Below are 19,567 nucleotides of genomic sequence, written 5' to 3' on the forward strand. Positions count from 1 at the left end.
GGCCTGTTAGGACTGAAATTACAGGAGATTTGATGCTCACAACTGAACAGCTCTGGAAAAACTGTATGGGGGAGGAAGGCTACTGAAAATCATGGGGGGGGGTGTAAAGCCAGTGCCAGAGAGGAACATTAAAAAGGGTTCTAGCTGAGGCAAGTGTCAGCTTTATATATGGGGACTTGAAATGGAAAAATTGGTAGAGCCACTGAACCTGAACAGCAGCTGTGAAATCAGAATTTACTCCCTAATCGGAATTAACTAATCAAACCCAGGTCACTCCTCCATTTTTCTCTACAACCCACCACATTGCTCCTGGGTTGTTTTTCATAACCAATTGCATCTTGCAGCAAAATAAATAAAGAACAACAAAAAGAGAAAAACTAAAGGTCAGAGTTTTTCCCCACAAGACCCAATGCATTTGAGATTTAGCAATGGCGGGGGGGGGGATCTTTTTTTTTTTCTTTACCTTTTATCTCTTCATCCTTGTAGTGCATAGACAGTAGAAAGAAGAACAGGGTTTCATTCTTGTCACTGACATACTCAAATAAAAAACAATAATGCTCTTTAAGTGATGACTTCTGGTACCTCAGTCCAAAAGAGCAAACTAAAGATAAGGGCAGCATGAGGCAAAAAAAAAAAAAAAATATATATATATATATATATATATATATATATATATATATATAGTGCTATTATATCTATTTTTTTACATTTAGAATTCACAGCTAATTTCATAGACAAGCACTTTTTGATCAAGCATAAGAATTTAATAAAATCACACTGGTAAATTGTCCAAAGAAATACATTAAGGGGTGTACACTAGCCAAAGCACGACTTGAAGCTCTTATTAACTGGTGATTATCTTGCCTGATGCACATTACCATTCAGTTGCAGATGTTACTGACATTAAGATGTATGATGCAGAGGCTAGAGAAAAAGCCCATTTAAGACAGGTGAATGCTTAATAGTAATTCAACATAGGTGGCACAAAATGTCTTTCACGGGAGTTCAAGGATTTTCCCTTTTCTCTCTTTGCAATTTTATGTGAATGTTTATAAATAAAATGAGAAATGAAACCCCATTTGGTAGCCATTTGACTTGCTCAGGTCTAATGGCCATTTAAAACTTTGTAATTTATCATCCTAAGCTTCTTTCTCATCTCGCTTTAATTTTATTATTCATTTAAATCTTCCTCTCCTCTGAATACTTATGCGGATAAAATGTCTCTGACAGGGAGGAGCTGTTTATCTTTGAGTTTTAGTAACTCCATAGCTGATACTCTGATTGTGAACTGACAGCCGACTGGATATAGATATGGGTATGGAAGAGAACCATGGGGGGGGGGGGGGGGGACGGGCGGTGGCGCAGTGGTGCAGTGGGTTAAGCGCATGTGGCCCAAAGCGCAGGGACCGCAAAGATCCCGGTTCGAGCCCCCGGCTCCCCACCTGCAGGGGAGTCGCTTCACAGGCGGTGAAGCAGGTCTGCAGGTGTCTATCTTTCTCTCCCCCCTCTCTCTGTCTTCCCCTCCTCGCTCCATTTCTCTCTGTCCTGTCCAACAACGAACAACATCAGCAATGGCAATAATAATAATCACAACGAGGCTACAACAACAAGGGCAACAAAAAGGGGGGAAAATGGCCTCCCAGGAGTGGTGGATTCATGGTGCAGGCACCGAGCCCAGCAATAACCCTGGAGAAAAAAAAAAAAAAAAAAAGGAAGAGAACCATTTAGAACCTGCCTGTCTAGCAGAGAACCTGAGAACCTGTAGAGCTTTCATAATGGCTAATCAATAGTTCAGTATGGCCAGAGGGCCCACAGACTCATAAATTCCTACCCCTTAACACACAACCAAGTAGATACAGAGCTTTCCATATTATACAACAAAATAACAGAGAACATGTCAGAAATGATTTTCTCATGCTGGCTTTTAAGAAAGGGAACCTAGCAGGCCAAGAGATAGGTCAGTGGGTAGGGCACATTCCTTGAGTGCTTGGGATGATGCAATCCCCTGTCCCACATATACTAGAGTGGTGATCTCTCATACAATAAATTACCTTTTAAAAAGGAGACAATAGTAGGTGAGATGTCTCATTTGGGTAGTGATTTTGTTTTGTCATGAGCAAGAGACCCTGGTTCAAGTCTTGCCCTCACTGCACTGACATAAGGTATGGTGCTATGGTGTCATTCTCTTGAACTTTCTACCTCTGTCTTACTATCTGGAAAAGTCAGCCTACAACAGTCAAGCCCTAAAAACAACAAAAGATTAAGAAAGAAAAAAGAAAAGGAAAAGAAGAGAGATGGAGAGAGAGAGAGAACATGCTCATGTAAGAGAGATCAAAAGTAAAATTAGCGTGGACCAGGAGGTGGCACAGTAGATAAAGCATTGGACTCTCAAGCATGAGGTCCTGAGTTCAATCCCTGGCAGCACATGTACCAGAGTGATGTCTGGTTCTTTCTGTCTCTCCTTCTATCTTTCTCATTAATAAATAAATAAAGTAATTTTAAAAAGTAAAATTATTCTTGGAGAAGCATGTCAACAGAATTGAAAAAGTCTAACTCTTTCAAATGAATTTTCACCTACAAATATCAAATGATTATTGATTTTATAAACAGATTATACTCAGACAAACTCTAAGTAATGAAAAAGTGGCAAAGAAAGCAAGGAAGATAGCATAATGATTTTGCAAGACTTTGATGCCTGAGGCTCTGAGGTTCTAGGCTCAATCCCCAGTGTCACCACCATAAACCACAATAGAGCAGTGTTCTAGTAAAAAAACAAACATAAAATAGACTCAAAAATGACAAAAGCAACAGAGACTTCCTCAACAACTCTATTCTTTCATCAAACAGTTTAGCTAATAAATGTACAATTTGCAGGTTGGTCAGGTTCTCACTTCTAGACTCAACAATGTTACTTAAAAACCAGGAAGCTAACATTATGATTAAGCAAAATATTTGGCTTTAATGTCTGAGGCTCCAAGGTCACAGGTTCAATTCCAGTAGCATCATAAACCACTATTGGCACTACTTTGGTTTCAATAAATAAATAAACAAATACTAACAAAATATTTCCCAAATATCAGCTTTTGTTCTATATTTCCTACTCATTTTGAGTTTATTTATTCAGTCCTGTCTTTCGCATACCCCAATCTTGCTCTCTGCAGAACTGATTGGACTACATATTAAATAGCAATAATGGCACAATATAATCAATACCTCATGTGATTTTTTTTCTTTTTTTAGGACCTGTGGGAAGCATACTTTGTCTAGCAAAGTTTTTTTTTTTACTTCTTTTTCTAATGACAACATACTTATTCTAATATATAATATATATAATATCAATATATGTTATAATTATTATAATATATGATATAAGAATATATATTATACATAACACATATAATATTTTTATTTCAGTAAGTATAATACATAAGCATAACTCTGATCCTGTAAATGTACACATATGTATAATCACAGCTCTCTTTCCCATATTTGGAAATATATGTGTCTAGTTATTGTATACCAACAGTAATTTCAATGAGAAATCTATACTATAAAATGTCTAGCAAGTTCAAGTCTGGTACTTTCGACATTTCTACTCATACCAGCAGACAAAAATATAAAATGCACAATAATGTCTCATTGGGTCAAGAGAAAGTAATTTCAAGATGCCTGAATTGTCTACAGCCAATGATTTTCAGATTGTATTTAGTGAAACTGTAAATCTCTTCTAAATCCCTCTATGAAAAAAGTTTTAGAGAAGATAAAATATGAAGTTTGTGTTTGAAGGAGGTGCTATTCTCTGACCTCCTTCATTCGTTCTATTTCTATAAAATATGCTTGTGAAAGATTTTTCCTAAAGGCAATCCTTTTCAGTGTAATAACAGAAAGTTTCCTTTTTCTAGAGAGATTAATATTATGGTGAGGAAGTTGTACTCTGGTCCGACTCTACAGACAAAAAGAGGAATAAAACTCCAATGAATTATCTTTCTTCTATAGTTGGAGTTTCAGGCAATATTTTCTTTTCTTTTTTTTTTATTTATGCAAAGGAGGCATTGACAAAACAATAGGGTAAGAGGGGGACAAGCAAGATTTTCTATCCTGACCTATGGTTATCCTATGGTTTTGTCATTGTTTCCTTTTTATAAATAAATAGTAAAAATATAGTTACATAACTATGTAATTGTATATAGAAACAAAGGGACCGAATTTCTAGTAAGAACTAATTTATTGGGAGTCTGGTGGTAGCACAGTGGGTTAAACTCACGTGGCGCAAAGCGCAAGGACAGGTTAGGATACCAGTTCGAACCAGGCTCCCTAGCTGCAGGGGAGTTGCTTCACAGGCAGAGAAACAGGTCTGCAGGCGTCTCTCTGTCTCTCTTCCTCTCTATCTCCCCCTCCTCTTTCAATTTCTTTCTGTCTCTATCCAAGAACAAATAAATAAATAAAAATACTAATTTATCCACTTAGTAGATGAGAAAATTTCCTTTATTTATTTTTTTCAAATTCAAAGAGATAAGATAAAAGATGATAATTGTTGCTAGAATACCATTTGGTTATGGTCTTTAATTCAAACTGTTGAACATTGAGCTGCTAGAACAGGCAAAATAGTCCATGTCTACAGTGTACCTGCTTCACCATGTTAACAACTCAGCTTCAAGCCTGGTCTCCACCACACTGGAAAAAGTTTTGATTTCATAATATCTTTCTCCCTTTCTGGGTCTCTCTGCGTTTGTCTCTTTTTTATTCAAAACAACTCAGAACAGTGAAGTCCCAGAAATGACAAGAAATAAACAGACATTGAGCTGTCAATTTCTATAAAATGCAGACTTTCTTCACCAGCAAGGTAAAACATAAATTCTACATTTGTAGCAAGGAAAGATGAGGGCATACTTTATAGATCCCTTTTCTACTAAACGTTATACTAACCAGACAGTTGTTAATATAAACAAAGTAGAATCTGTGAATAGAAGACACCAAAACTTATGCTAAGTACTAAAGGCAAGTGTTAGCTCATATTTTGGTTAATCATCATCACTTTAATACACAATCTTTTTCTCCCTTGGAGATATGTTAAATGAATTACCTCAAACTCTGTAGTGTGGATAAAAAGGGACAATAAGAACACATATTAATAAAAAGAACTAAATAATAATGATAATAATAATAATAATAATAATAATAATAATAATAATAATGTGTGCTCTCACTTTGTGGGAATCTGAGAAATATCCATTTTGCAAAGGAGTTCACGCTTGCTGTATTTCTATATAACATATGGTATGTTCAAGTGGAAGTTAATTAAAGTTCATGTCTGACTGTTGATTCATCTCTATTTCAGAACACAGTGGCAGGAAAAGCTGCTCTGGAGCTACCAGTGGCACTGGTTAGTCCTTCAGTTAAATTGATAGGCAATCAATTAAGTTCCAAATTTGAAAATGCATCAAAGGCATCAAAAGAAAAAGCTGCCAGTGGGTTACCAAACTGTGTAGGTTCGATGAATTGCTTCCTTCAGTTCTTTATTTGAGAAAGTCTGTTATCTTCTTCCCTAACAAAGGAAGACAGAGTTCTGGTAGAACATTAAGGACACAGTGTTTTCTTTCTGAAGGCAGTTACAGGGTACAGGAGGGGCTCTTTGTCACTAGGTTGCTGTATCACCACCAAGAATGCTTTTGTAGAATAGTGTGGTGCTTAAAATACAGTAATTACTGTTACAGTGTGTGCACAGCAATGTAAGAACCATATCTAGAGCTCTACGTAGTACCAAGAGTCGAGAAACAGCTGTAATTTTGGCTTTAAATATGTTTATGAGCATTCTGAATGGCTTAAAGCTTGCTGTGCAGCATATGATTTCAATTTTCTTTATGGATATAGGGGGGCCATGAAATTCTGACTTTTGATATAATAATCTTTCAGGTTTCGAAGAAACTATAGGAGGTGCAATCAGTACTCAGGCTGCCTGCCCTCTTAAATCTCCACTACTAAAAATTTTAGTAGTAAATGTAAGTTTAACAAAGTACACCACAAGTTAGTTATTTCTTATATATCAGATTTGTATGAATCCCTTCAGTTAAATCACCACCTACACTCCAAAAGTCAAAGAAAACAATGGAAGCATGTTATTTAATAAATCATTACTGCTTTCTTGGGAAGAAAAGAAATAAAGTATTCCAAAGAAAATTTAATCTCCTGATTAAATACCAAGACTCAAGGAAGAGTCATTTTTATATTGAAACCCACATTTAAACAGACTTTAAAGCAAGTTGGTCACTTTTTTTAGCAGCTGCTAAAGCAGATTTGCTTAAAATTAAAAAAAAAAAAAAAAGGTGGTCCGGGAGGATGCACAGTGGTAAAGCTTTGGACTCTCAAGCATGAGGTCCCCAGTTCGATCCCCGGTAGCACCTGTGCCAGAGTGATGTCTGGTGCTTTCTCTCTCCTCCTATCTTTCTCATAAATAAATAAAATTTTAAAAAAATTAGTGATTCTAAGAGTACTCTTTAAAAAAAATGATTTGCCTTTAGTTGTTGTAAATTAATTGTGTTGGCCTTGATTTATTTATTTCACTTAAAAAAACACATTCTAGACTAGTTAGTAGTTGAAAGATTAGTGGTAGAGAAGACATATTTGCTACAAAATAATGCACTTAATGAAAAAGCAACGATGTTATTTCCAGAAAATGATTCTATTATGAGAGTCTTATAGATAGACATTTCATTAAAACTGGATAAAATGATAAGCAAGCATTACTTGCTAAGGTGTGGATTCATGCAGGTAATTTTGTCTGCTCGCTAAAAACATTTTTCTGCACTGGAATTTTTTTCAACAATATGTCTTACTACTGTTATCAAAGTGCACTGTTACTTCTCAACTAACAAAAAAATACATTTGTCAATCTATATTCCTCCAGTTTCTATTCCTATCAAGAGAATATGATACATTAAAATACCAGACACATGCTGACAACTAAGCCCCAAGTAGCTAACAGATAACGTATCCATTGTATTTATTAAAAGGGCAGGTAGGTTCTATGCTTCCTTACACAGCAGCATGGCAGGTAAAAGACTGGGCTAAATAAATTTCATATTGTTTTTCTATAAGTACATAACTAGATTACATTTCCAAAACATCTGTCCAACTTGACAGAGTTATTGGTCTGAGTTTCAGTGAATAAATTATGGCTGAAATTACATGGGCAACTTGAGGCTTTCAAGAAATCTGCTTTTATTTTATGAAACCACAGAAATTCACAAACATGAAGGGGCAAAGTATGTTCTTCACAATGTAGAATTCAACTTGGAAATCACAAGCCCCTCAGACAACTAGTGAGTCCATTCACTGGAAAGCTTGTCCTTGGGGACCAGGTGTTGTCTCACCTGAGGGACAGCACCTATGACCAGCCCCCACCCTTCAGCAGGGAAGCCTCAAGAGTGATGGCTCAGCTCTGTGTTTCTCTCTTCCTCTCTCCTTCTCTATCTCTTATCCTTTCTTTAAAAAATTCTGACTGCCAGGAACCATGGAGTTAAGTAGGCACAGAATCCAGAAACAGCTCTGGTGGCAAGACAGAATTAAGAGAAGAAAGATAGCCATCCAGTAGGTCAATAACTAGAGTTTACATAAGACAGCATATAGAATTGAAGGATGCGTGATCTTCTCTGTTGATGGGTAGAGTCCAGTGGGGTGAAGGGGGAAGCAGAATAGAGACTGGCTAGTTCCTGAGAAGGCAATGTAGGGTGCTAGAAGGATATGTTATCACAGACGCCTATCACAAGGAGATGAGAAATTGTGATCATGTGTCAACATCTGTACTATAAACCATTAACCCTTCAAATAGAATGATTTAAAAAAAGTGCTAACTATGAACTTGGAAGAAGCTTGTAATGAATACTAAAGGGGGTTGTTGAAAATTCCATACTAGTGGTTATAATTCAAATGAGTTAGTGAGCATAAGTTGCATTAAAAATAGTAGATCCATGAGCAATGAAGGAGGGGTATATATATATATACACACATACCCTTCATTATAAGGGCCTAGTCATGCAAATAATTTAGTAAATTAACTAACTGGAGTCAAATCTCAAATCCAACCAGTTAGTTTCATTACAGAAATTAGTATACTGCCACTTTTTAATAGGTAAACTCTATTCAGAAACGAATATCTACACACACACACACACACACACACACACACACACACACACACACACACACACACACACAAATGTTCTTATTCCCAGCCCATCCAAATATTACAATTCTGGCTAGTTTCCTGAAAGTGATAAAAATGAGGTAGTCTTCATAATATTTATTTTGAGAAGAGAGATAGATCTTTATGCTTTGAATATAAGACATTGAGTCAGTTTGTGATTTCTGATAGTGTTAAAAGGATAATTTTTGTGTTCTTAAAATTCAGACTTGTAGTTGTATTCAATTATTAGTTATAGGTACTTCTGGAAAAATTCTGTTGTATCAGTTTTGAGACACATGTGCAAAATTCAGATACATTAACAATCTGAATAAGTACCTCCTGCTATAATGTACTGGAACTGCTTTTATTTATTTATTTATTTATTTATAGTCATGGGGTGGATATACTAATTTTCATGTATACATGCTCTTTTGGCTAGAAGACGAAGAGAAACAAAACTAGTGCAGTTTCATTCTGAGTTTAGAGAAAATTATTTAGAGGAGGGATCCACTAAAAATACAGAGAACTAAAGTTTCTCTAAACAAGAGAAATACACAGAGAGAAGACATTTTTAAAGCTCTTTGTATTATGCCAGCAGACAAAAGTGGCCAAGGTAACATAAATAAGCACACATAATGTTATGAAACAATAGTCACTAGTTTTAGGCAATATACAAGCTTTAGGCAAAAGTAGGCAATAAAATGTGCTCAAACTATTGCTGTGCTGAATATGTGTAGAATCTTTCACAAAACTTTGGACATCATGGAAAATAGCAGAGGAGACAATAACATCCCAGGAGACAATTGTATGCATGGTATATCATCCCCAAACCACCTGCAGTGTTTCTTATCTAAATCTTTATTTAAAATAGAAAGGTCCAGACTATTCTGATCATGTAGGAAGGCTTAAATATTATTTTGAGTACAGAAAGACCACATTTCTATAAAAGACATAAAAGAAAGATGTCTTAGCATGAAGGATGTGTTTAGGGATCTCAGTCTGAATCTTGCCTACATTGAATTTTAAGCCTCTGAAAGCAGAAGGCAGTGTGTTGGGGGGCAGGGGGATGGGACATGTGCTTGTCAAGCACCTTCTACTACAAACAATAGATAATGTAAGAAAAAAAGGATATGATGGTACTTAACATCTTTGTTAGAAGCCTTTGCACTACAAAAGAAGCAAAGGTACAGAGCTATGCATTGGGTTAAAGCTATACTCCAGTACATTTTAAATCTGGAAGCAGCAATAAAGATTGAGAATTCAGGTCCTGGGAGCTAAATAGAAATTAAAGTCCTTCAAATGAGTTTGGGGTATATGGAGAGGAGAAAGAGAGTGTGAGAACAGAGGCATGAACATGCATATTATTAACCTATCCAATAAAGAAAGCTTAATACAAAGCAAAGCATAGCATCGCATAGCAAAGCATAATATAACATGCAAAAAGATGTTTATAGCTATGGTGGTCAATGATTAAATCAAGCTATCTATTATTTCAGTAAACACACCTGTGAGATGCCAGGTATTACTGTGGAATGGAAATCCAGAAGTGCCAGAAAAAGACATGTAAGCAGAGATCAAAGTCACAATGTTCAGAAATAGTAGTCACGAGAGTCGGGCTGTAGTGCAGGCGGTTAAGCTCATGTAGTGCAAAACACAAGGACCAGCTTAAGGATTCTGGTTCAAGCTCCCTGATCCCCACCTGCAGGTAGTCACTTCACAAAGCAGGTCTGCAGGTGTCTATCTTTCTCTCCCCCTCTCTGTCTTCCCCTTCTCTTTCTATTTCTCTGTCTTACCCAACTGTGACTACAACAAAAATAACTACATCAATAAAACAACACTGGCAACAAAAGGGAATAAACAAATGTCTAAAAAAAAGTTAAAAAAAAGAAATAGTAATTACAAGAACAAAACTAAACAAAATCAAAATCAGGTTGCAGTATAGACAGAAGTAAAAAGGAAATAATAAAAACACAGCAACAAAAATCCCCTCACAAAATGAGTTATTAACCAAAAGTACCAAAAAAAAAAAAAAAAGTCATTAAAAACCCAGTGGGAAGAAAAGAAACAAAATAAATATTCTGGACTGTGATCAGAGTAGTTGAACATAAAGCAAATATAGACAGACATGAACTGCAAATGGTTGAAAATAATTCAAATATTGGAAATTAGGCCTAAAGGGTTTGCCCCAAATGGAGCAAAATTTAAAAATTATAAAATATCAGGTAAAAGAGTTTTAACATGTGTTTACGAAATGTTGCAGAAAACAGAAAGAAACTAATAATTGTTAACAAAAGTTATTTGAAGAACCAATAACTATGAGTTTTGTGGAAACTTACAGGGAGGGCAGCTTCATGAATGCTTCAGGAATCTCTCTCTTTGGGTGTGTGTGTTGGGGTGGTCTTTCAGGTCCTGGTGCATGATAATGGAGGACAACCTAGATAGACAGCCTAATAGTTCTGTAAAAAGTCTCTCATGCCTGAGGCTCCAAAGTCCCAGGTGCAATTCCCTGCACCACCATAAACCAGAGCTCACTCTGAACCTGGGACTTTGGAGCCTCAGGCATGAGAGTCTCTTTGTATAACCATTAGGTTGTCTACGCCCCCCTCCCTCCCCCAGCCAGAGAAATTTTAAACAAGTACCAGTAACTGTATTCACTGTAAACCATGAATTCTCCAATAAAAAACGTATCTTTCACACTGATGAAGGCAGCCAATTTTTTTAAAAAAGTGAACACCTATTTGGGGGAGATGTGAGGGTGTACTACTGTGTCAGCAAATGAACTGTAAGCTATGAATGTCCCAGTAAAGTGGAAGGAAGGGGAGGAAATTAAATCTGATGAGGAATTAAAAAGAAAAAGAAATAAACTTAGACAAATTTTGATTTACTGATAGTTAACCCAAGCCACCATTTATCCCAGCAGTCCTAGAGTCATAGAGTAAAGCAAAATCTTATGAAATTCACGCATCACCTTGATTATGACTATATTAATATTCAACTGACCCTGACTACTAGTATTTACTATTCCTGAAAGTCCATCTGCTAAGAGCATGGTTCCTAAGTTTTGTGCTGAGATACATAGAGTAGTAAATTCACAGGACATGGGAAACTTCGTATTTTTCGGAAGAGTCAGTCACATTTCTCAAACACAGCAAGAATTAGTAGAGCAAGGTTTCAACATCACATCTTTCTAAATTATTTTTAGTGACACTGAATTTTTGCAAAGGTGAGCTTTTTATTATTGCTCTAATACAAACAATGTAATCCACAATTCATTCTAAAATAAGAAGTGAAGAGAAATGAAGGGGCAAGGGCTGGGGTGGGGAGTACGCAGCATAATGGCTATGCTAACGACTTCTATGCCTGAGGCTCAGAGGTCCCAAGTTCAACCTGAAGAACTATTATAAGCCAGAGCTAAGCAATATGTGTTCCGATGAGAGAGAAAGAGAGAGCTAGAGAGAAAACAATTCAACCTGAATGCAGGGTCTGAAAACTTTTGAGATTTTCATTAGTACATGTAATCTACCAGGAAGTAATTATGTTTGTTTAAAAAATAAAACAAAATCATGATTTTTGTCTTTTGATTTCTTTCTTGGTTTCCCTCCAGGGTTACTGCTAGGACAAGGTGCCTATACTAGGAATCCACTGCTCTTGGAGGCCATCTTTTTTCCACTGTTGTAGTTTCTGTTATTATTGTTCTTTTTGCTGTTGCTGTTGTTGGGTAGGACAGAGAGAAATTGAGAAAGGAGGGGAAGAAAACCACCTGCAGACCTGCATAACCACTTGCAAAGAGAACTCCATCCGCCCCCAGCAGTAGGGAACCAGGGGCTGTAACTGGATCCTTGTGTTGGGCCTTGCTCTTAGCAGTATGTGTGCTTAACCCAATGCCCTACCTCCTGGCCCTCTCTTTTCTTTTCTTTTCTTTTCTTTTCTTTTCTTTTCTTTTCTTTTCTTTTCTTTTCTTTTCTTTTCTTTTCTCTTCTCTTCTCTTCTCTTCTCTTCTCTTCTCTTCTCTTCTCTTCTCTTCTTTTCTTTTCTTTTCTTTTCTTTTCCCTCTAAGATTTAGCTACTTAGTTGTGGAGAAAGTACCAGAACATCATTCTGGCATATGTGGTGTTGGGGCTCAAACTTGGTATCTTATTTATTTATTTTGTGTGTGTGTGTGTGTGTGTTTTGCTTTATCCTTTCTTATTTTTTAAAATTTTTTATTTATAAAAAGGAAACACTGACAAAAATCATAGGATAAGAGGGGTACAACTTCACACAATTCCCGACACCAGAACTCCATATCCCACCCCCTCCCCTGATAGCTTTCCTATTCTTTAACCCTCTGGGAGTATGGACCCAAGGTCATTGTGGATTGCAGAAGGTGGAAGGTCTGTCTTCTGTAATTGCTTCCCCGCTGAACATGGGCATCGACAGGTCGATCCATACTCCCAACCTGTCTCTCTCTTTCCCTAGTGGGGAAGGGCTCTGGGGAAGCAGAGCTCCAGGACACATTGCTGAGATTGTCTGTCCAGGGAAGTCTGGTCCGCATCATGCTTGCATCTGGAACCTGGCAGTTGACAAGAGAGTTAACATACAAAGCCAAACAAATTATTGACCAATCATGGACTTAAGGGCTGGAATAGTGCAGATGAAGAGTTGTGGGGTCCTTTATTTTGTAGATAGCAAGTAGGCATATTTTAGTTAAATTCCAAAGGGTCTATGGCTATACTAGTTTTTTTTTTTTCTTTTTTTATTTTCCTTTTTGCCCCTGAGCCTGAATTCTGATATGCCAGTGGATCCAAGTTATTGTCTGGGAAGATGATGTCATAGCTGGAAAAAGGACCTGAAAGCTGGATTAGGAAAGAGAGTAGCTCCCTAACATGGGAAAGTGATATAAATATAGTTGACTGTAAATCCCACTGATTTGATGTGATCTGGGGGCCATAATTAGCTTAGGAGCCTGTGTAACCTCTGCATCCTTGGGGATCTTATTTTTAAGAGTCCAATACTTAAGCACCAACTCCCAGGACACTATCTTTTGGTTTTTGTGAATTACTTTCTTTCAAGTATTATGATAGGGCATAAATATTGACCAACTTAATTTTACCTATTTAATATATAAGTGAGTTGGGAACTTCTTTGGAGCATAAAAAGAAATCAAAGTGACAGGAAGAATAATAATAAAGCTTAGAGATTAGAGGTTTAGCTCCAAGATCAAACTCAAGCTTTCCATTCCTCATTAGCAGCCGTACAATCCTTTATCCTTGAACTATAGGACAGGTTTGTGTCTCTTCTTTGTCTTATAATTTCATTGAAATGATGCCCAAGTGAAGATGATGATGATAATTATTATTATTATTTTACCAGAGTACTGCTCAACTCTGGCTTACAGTGATGTGGTGATGAACTTTTGTAGCTTCAAGTATAAAATAAGTATGCAGACACCTCCACACTCTTATGAATCAACTGTGTAAGATTTTTATTATCTTAATTTATTCATAAAATAGAAATATCAACAAGACCATAGGATATGAGAGGTACAATTCCATGCAATTCCAACTACCAGAGTTCTATATCCCATCCCCTCCCTTGAAAGCTTTCTTATTCTTTACCCCTCAGGGAGCATGGACTCAGGCTATGACCACAGAATATGAACTCAGACCTACAGGGATGCAGAAATTATTCAGGTTCCTGCACTGAATATGGGCCCCAAGTCAAATAGATGGGATTTTTAAGTTAACCATATTTCTATACTTTTCACATATTTGGGAGCTACTTTCTTCCTTGATCCAGCTTTCTAGTCCTTTTGCCAACTCTGGAACCATCTCCCCAGACAACACCTTTGGCCTATCTTTGCTTTAGCTGTTGGGCTCAGGCATGAGATTTTTTGTTTGTTTGTTTGTTTGTTTTGGCTCCAGGATTATTGCTGGGGCTGAACTATGAAATCACTACTCCTGGAGGTCTTTCCCCCCCCTTTTTTGTTGCCCTTGTTGTTGTTATTATTATTGTTGCCACCCATGTTATTGTTGTTGGACTGGTCAGAGAGAAACCAACAGAGGAAGGTAGACAGAGAGGGGGAGAGAAAGATAAACACCTGCAGACCTGCTTCACTGCTTGTTACTTGACTCCCCTGTAGATGGGGAGCCAGGGGATTGAGCTGGTCTTTGCTATTTGTGCCATGTGCACTTTACCCACTGAGTTACCTCCCGACCCTCTCAGGCACAAGATTTAAAAAAAAAATTTTTCATTTTATTTATTTATTTATTCATGAGAAAGATAGGAGGAGAGAGAAAGAACCAGACATCACTCTGGTACATGTGCTGCCAGGGATTGAACTCAGGACCTCATGCTTGAGAGTCCAATGCTTTATCCATTGTGCCAACTCCTGGTCCACAGGCACAAGATTTTGAATGGCACAAAAGTAGTCCACTACCTTTCTTTTCAGCAGTGTTCATTTGTTTTTTAATTTTTAAATTTATTTTATTATTATTATTTTTAATATTTATTTCCTTTTGTTGCCCTTGTTGTTTTATTGTTGTAGTTATTATAGTTGTTGTTATTGATGTCATTGTTGTTGGATAGAACAGAGAAATGGAAAAAGGAGGGAAGGACAGAGAGGGGGAGAGAAAGAAATACACCTACATACCGCTTGTGAAGTGACCACCCCTGCAGGTGGGGAGCCAGTGGCTCGAACCTGGATCCTTATGCTCATCCCTGCGCTTTGCATCCCATGTGCTTAGCCCACTGTGCTACAGCCCAGCTCCCAGCAGTCTTCATTTTTAACATTTGTATCTATTCTCACCTATGTAGAGGCCACTTTTTCAGTCTTCTAGTACAAATGTAAATTACTCACTTTAACCAAAATGATGGTTAAAATGATCACAGTAGGGAGTAGGGCGGTAGCACAGCCCGTTAGGCACATATGGCGCAAAACACAAGCACCGGCAGGAGGATCCCGGTTCGAGCACCTACTGCACAGGAGTCACTTCACAGGCGGTGAAGTAGCTGTGCAGGTGTCTTTCTCTTCCCCTCTCTGTCTTCCCCTCCTTTCTCCATTTCTCTCTGTCCTATCCAACAACAGCGAAGACATCAATAGCAACAACAATAATAACTGCACTAACAATAAAAAACAAGGGCAACAAAAGGGAAAATAAATAAATTATTTAAGAAAATGATCACAGTAAAACAAACAACATCAGACTTCATTTTGTGTGAAGAAGCTTTCTAGAAACAGAGTGTCCTTTACTTTTCCAGGCACTATTATGCAAATTTCCTTTTCAGGATTCTAATCAGCATCCTATATGGGCAAATTCATCTCCTTTGGGTAATGATTTGCTCCCATCAGATAGTTTAATCACCCCAGCTCACCAAAGATTTCAGGTCCACTGTAATTAGAATGCTACCATACACTTCAACTGGAATGGCACGGACAGTCATTTGTGTCTGATCTGCCCTAGTTTCACAAGTTCTACAAGCATATTTTCAAGACAGTAAGTGCCAAATATTCAGATTGTATCTGCTTGAATGAAGCATAGAACTTCCTTCCTGGACAGAGAAAATCAGAAAATGATAGGGACAAATTTATCCCCTTATCAAGGGAAACAACACAAGTAAAAATTAGAACTAGGATCATATAGGATTCTAAGCTGAATATGGTCCCCAGATCAGACCAAGTCGATGCGGTTTACAGTCAACAATATTTATACACCTTTCCCATATTTAGCAGCTACTCTCTTCCTTGGTCCAGCTTTCTGGCCCTTTTTGCAGCCATGACATCATGTCCCCAGACAATAACTTGGATCCATTTGCATATCAGATGTCAGGCTCAGGAAAAAAAAATCTAGTATAGTCATGGGCTCTTTGGAATATAACTGATATAGGCCTACTAACTATCTAAAAACTGGAGACCCCCCCCCAACACTTCACCTGAATTTTCCAGCCTCTGGGTTCATGATTAGTCAACAATTTATTTGGCTTTATATGTTAACTCTTTTTTCAGCCACCAGATTCCAGATGCTAACATGATGCCAGCTAGACTTCCCTGGGCAGATAACCACACCAATGCATCCTGGAGCCCTGATTCCCCAGTGCCCTGCCCCACTAGGGAAATAAGAGAGAAAGGCTGGGAGTATGGCTCTACCTGCCAATGCCCATGTTCAGTGGAAAGCAATTATAGAAGCCAGACCTTCCACCTTCTGCATCCCATAATGACCCTGGGTCCATACTCTCAGAGGGATAAAAAATAGGAAAGCTATTAGGGGAGGGGATGGAGTGGGATACGGAGTTCTGGTGATAGGAATTGTGTGGAGTTATACCCCTCTTATCCTATAGTCTTTGTCAGTGTTTCCTTTTTATAAATGAAAAATTAAAAATAAATAAACAAAAAATAGACCTAGGAAAGGATAAATAAATATTCAAGTTATTATTTATCAAAACTGTTAGGATCTTAGCTTCCACTTCCTCAGTTTAAAGTTAAGATAAATTAAATCTGGTGAAGGTTACTGGCCAAAGTCATACAACTAGTTAATTGCAGTGCCTAATTAAAAGCTAAATCTCTTTCATCTCAGGTTCCGTTTGCTTCTCATATACCACACAGGCCTCACCAATCATCTCTAAAGAGCAAGTACATATTTGCCCAGTGATTTTCTGCAGAACCATTGTGCTGTCACCCCAGCTGACCCAGTGATTTTATTCTTTGTAATTCTTTTTTTAATTTGAATACAAATAACCAAGACAGAACATCCAGCTTCACTCAAACCAATTTACTAAATACCTTCCTTTTGTAAGATACTATGTATCAACTTTAAAGTTGACATGGATAATCTCTCTGCCCCTAAGGCACATACACGGTAGCTATAAACTAATGATATCTTTGTGCCTTTTAGTTTGAGGAACATAGAGAGCTAGGCTTTTTCTATGTTAGTCTCTTGATGTTTACCAACATTTTCAAACAGCAATAGATAGATACTTTTTTCTTTGAGATTTTACAGTTTTCAGCAGCTATAGACAAATCATTTTTTAATTCCCTTATTGAGGGATTAATGGTTTACAGTTGATAGTAAAATATGATCGTTTGTACATGCATAATACTTTCCAGTTTTCCAAATAACAATACAACCTCCACTAGGTTCTTTGCCCATGTTTCAGGACCTGAACACTGCCCCCACACCCCAGAATCTTTTACTTTGGTGCAATACAGCAACTCCAATCCAAGTTCTGCCTAGAGTTTTCCCTTCTGATCTTGTTTTTCAACTTCTGCCTATGAGTGAGATTATCCCAGATTTGTCCTGTTTCTAACATATCTCATGTAACATGATTCCTTCATGTTCTATCCAAGATGGGTGAAGAAGGTGATTCACTATTTTTAATGGCTGAGTAGCATCCCTCATGTATATAGGCCACATCTTACTTAGACACTCATCTATTGTTAGACACCTTGGTTGCTTCCAGGCCTTAGCTGTTAGAAATTGTGCTGCCATGAACATAGGTATACAGAAGTCTTTTGGATGAGTATGTTTGGTTCCTTAGATATATCCCCAGGAGAGGATTTGCAGGGTCATAGGATAGGTCTACTTCTAATCTTCTGAGAGTTCTCGAGACTGTTCCCCACAGGGATTAGACCAATTTACATTCCCACCAGTGGTGTGGAAGTGGTCCTTTGTGGGGACAAACCTTGTCTTTAAAACTAGGCATTGATGTAAATATTAAATAGCGTAGAAGCCAGAACAGAGCCCTGGGGGAGGCCACTTGAGACAAGTCTCCATCTGCTAGACTTGTCACCCAGATGCACCTGGAATCTTCTGTTTTGGAGAAGAAACGATATAGTGTTGGCCACCCATGGAGGCAGGCATCTTGAGATCTTGACTAGGAGACCACGGTGCCAGACCGTGTCATAGGCTGCTGTGAGAAAAACAAAGACAGCACCCATCTTTAAATTCTTCTGGAATCCATTTTCAATGTAAGTTGAGAGGGCCAGGGCTTGTTCGCAGGTAGATCTTCCTGGGCAGAAACCAGCTTGGGCGGGTGATAGGAATTTATCTGTAAGAGGAGAAATACGTGAAAGAAGCAGCCTCTCAAGGAGTTTGTAACACACAGAGAGGAGAGAAATTGGTCTATAGCTGGCGGCCAGTGTTGGGCCTTTTTTTGGTTTCAAAACCAAAGGAAGGAGAGCTGATGCAGCCTTAAAGTACATGCCCTCAGGGCTTGGGAGACAACATATTGTTATGCAAATAATTTTATTCCTTAGACTCTGAGCATTAAGGTCCAATATGCACCACCACTATAAAAAAAGGGGGGGGAGTACAACCCTTAAAAGGACGTACCTTCTTGGCGTAGGGTTTAACGCTTAACTCCATATAGAATTACATACATAAACAGAGGGAAAGGGACTGAGAGATGGCCTGTGATACAACAGACATATTAAAATGCACAAGGACCCAGGTTCATGTCCCTGGTCCCCACAAATAAGGGGAAATCTTCATGAGTGGTGAAGCAGTGCTGCAGGTGTCTCTTTGGGGTTTATTTTATTTTATTTTCCCTTCTGTTGCCCTTTTTATTGTTGTTGTAGCTATTATTGTTGTTGTTATTGATGTCGTCATTGTTGGATAGGACAGAGAGAAATGGAGAGAGGAGGGGAAGACAGAGAAGGGGAGAGAAAGACAGTCACCTGCAGACCTGCTTCACCGCCTGTGAAGTGACTCTCCAGCAGGTGGGAAGCCAGGGGCTTGAACTGAGATCCTTATGTCCATCCTTGCTTCACAGCACATGCGCTTAATCCGCTGCACTACTTACTGCCCAACTCCCCAGGTGTCTCTTTATATCTCTCCCTTGTTATTTCTCCCTTCTCTGTTGACTTCTCTCTGTTTCAAATACATAAATAAAATATTTTAATTATATAGATAGAATATAAACAAATGGAACATCATGAATGAATCAGTCTATCCTCATGTCCCTTTCAGAGAAAGAATGAAAAAAGAAATAAAATTTAAAAGAAAGTCCAGCACTATTAGAACCTGTCAATGGACCAGGCATTTTACTAAGTATTCTATTATTTACTCCTCAAAATTATCTCGTAGAGGTGAATGCCATGAATATAATTATTTCGCAAAGAGAAACTTTACCCAAATTGAGATGTTTAGTAAACAAAACCTAATATCAAATACAGGTCAGCCTGATATGAAGGCCGAGTTCATATTCCTGCCTTCTACTATCTCCTATTTGTAATCCTTTCAGTGTTTTTTTTTCATTAGTAAAGATTAATTGTGAGTTTCCATGTCAGTCACTTTTCTTTTTTTTATATTTATTTATTCCCTTTTGTTGCCCTTGTTTTATTGTTGTAGTTGTTATTATTGTTATTGATGTTGTTGTTGGATAGGACAGAGAGAAATGTAGAGAGGAAGG

This window comes from Erinaceus europaeus, chromosome 11, assembly GCF_950295315.1.
Source record: "Erinaceus europaeus chromosome 11, mEriEur2.1, whole genome shotgun sequence".
NCBI classification, from domain to species: Eukaryota; Metazoa; Chordata; class Mammalia; order Eulipotyphla; family Erinaceidae; genus Erinaceus; species Erinaceus europaeus.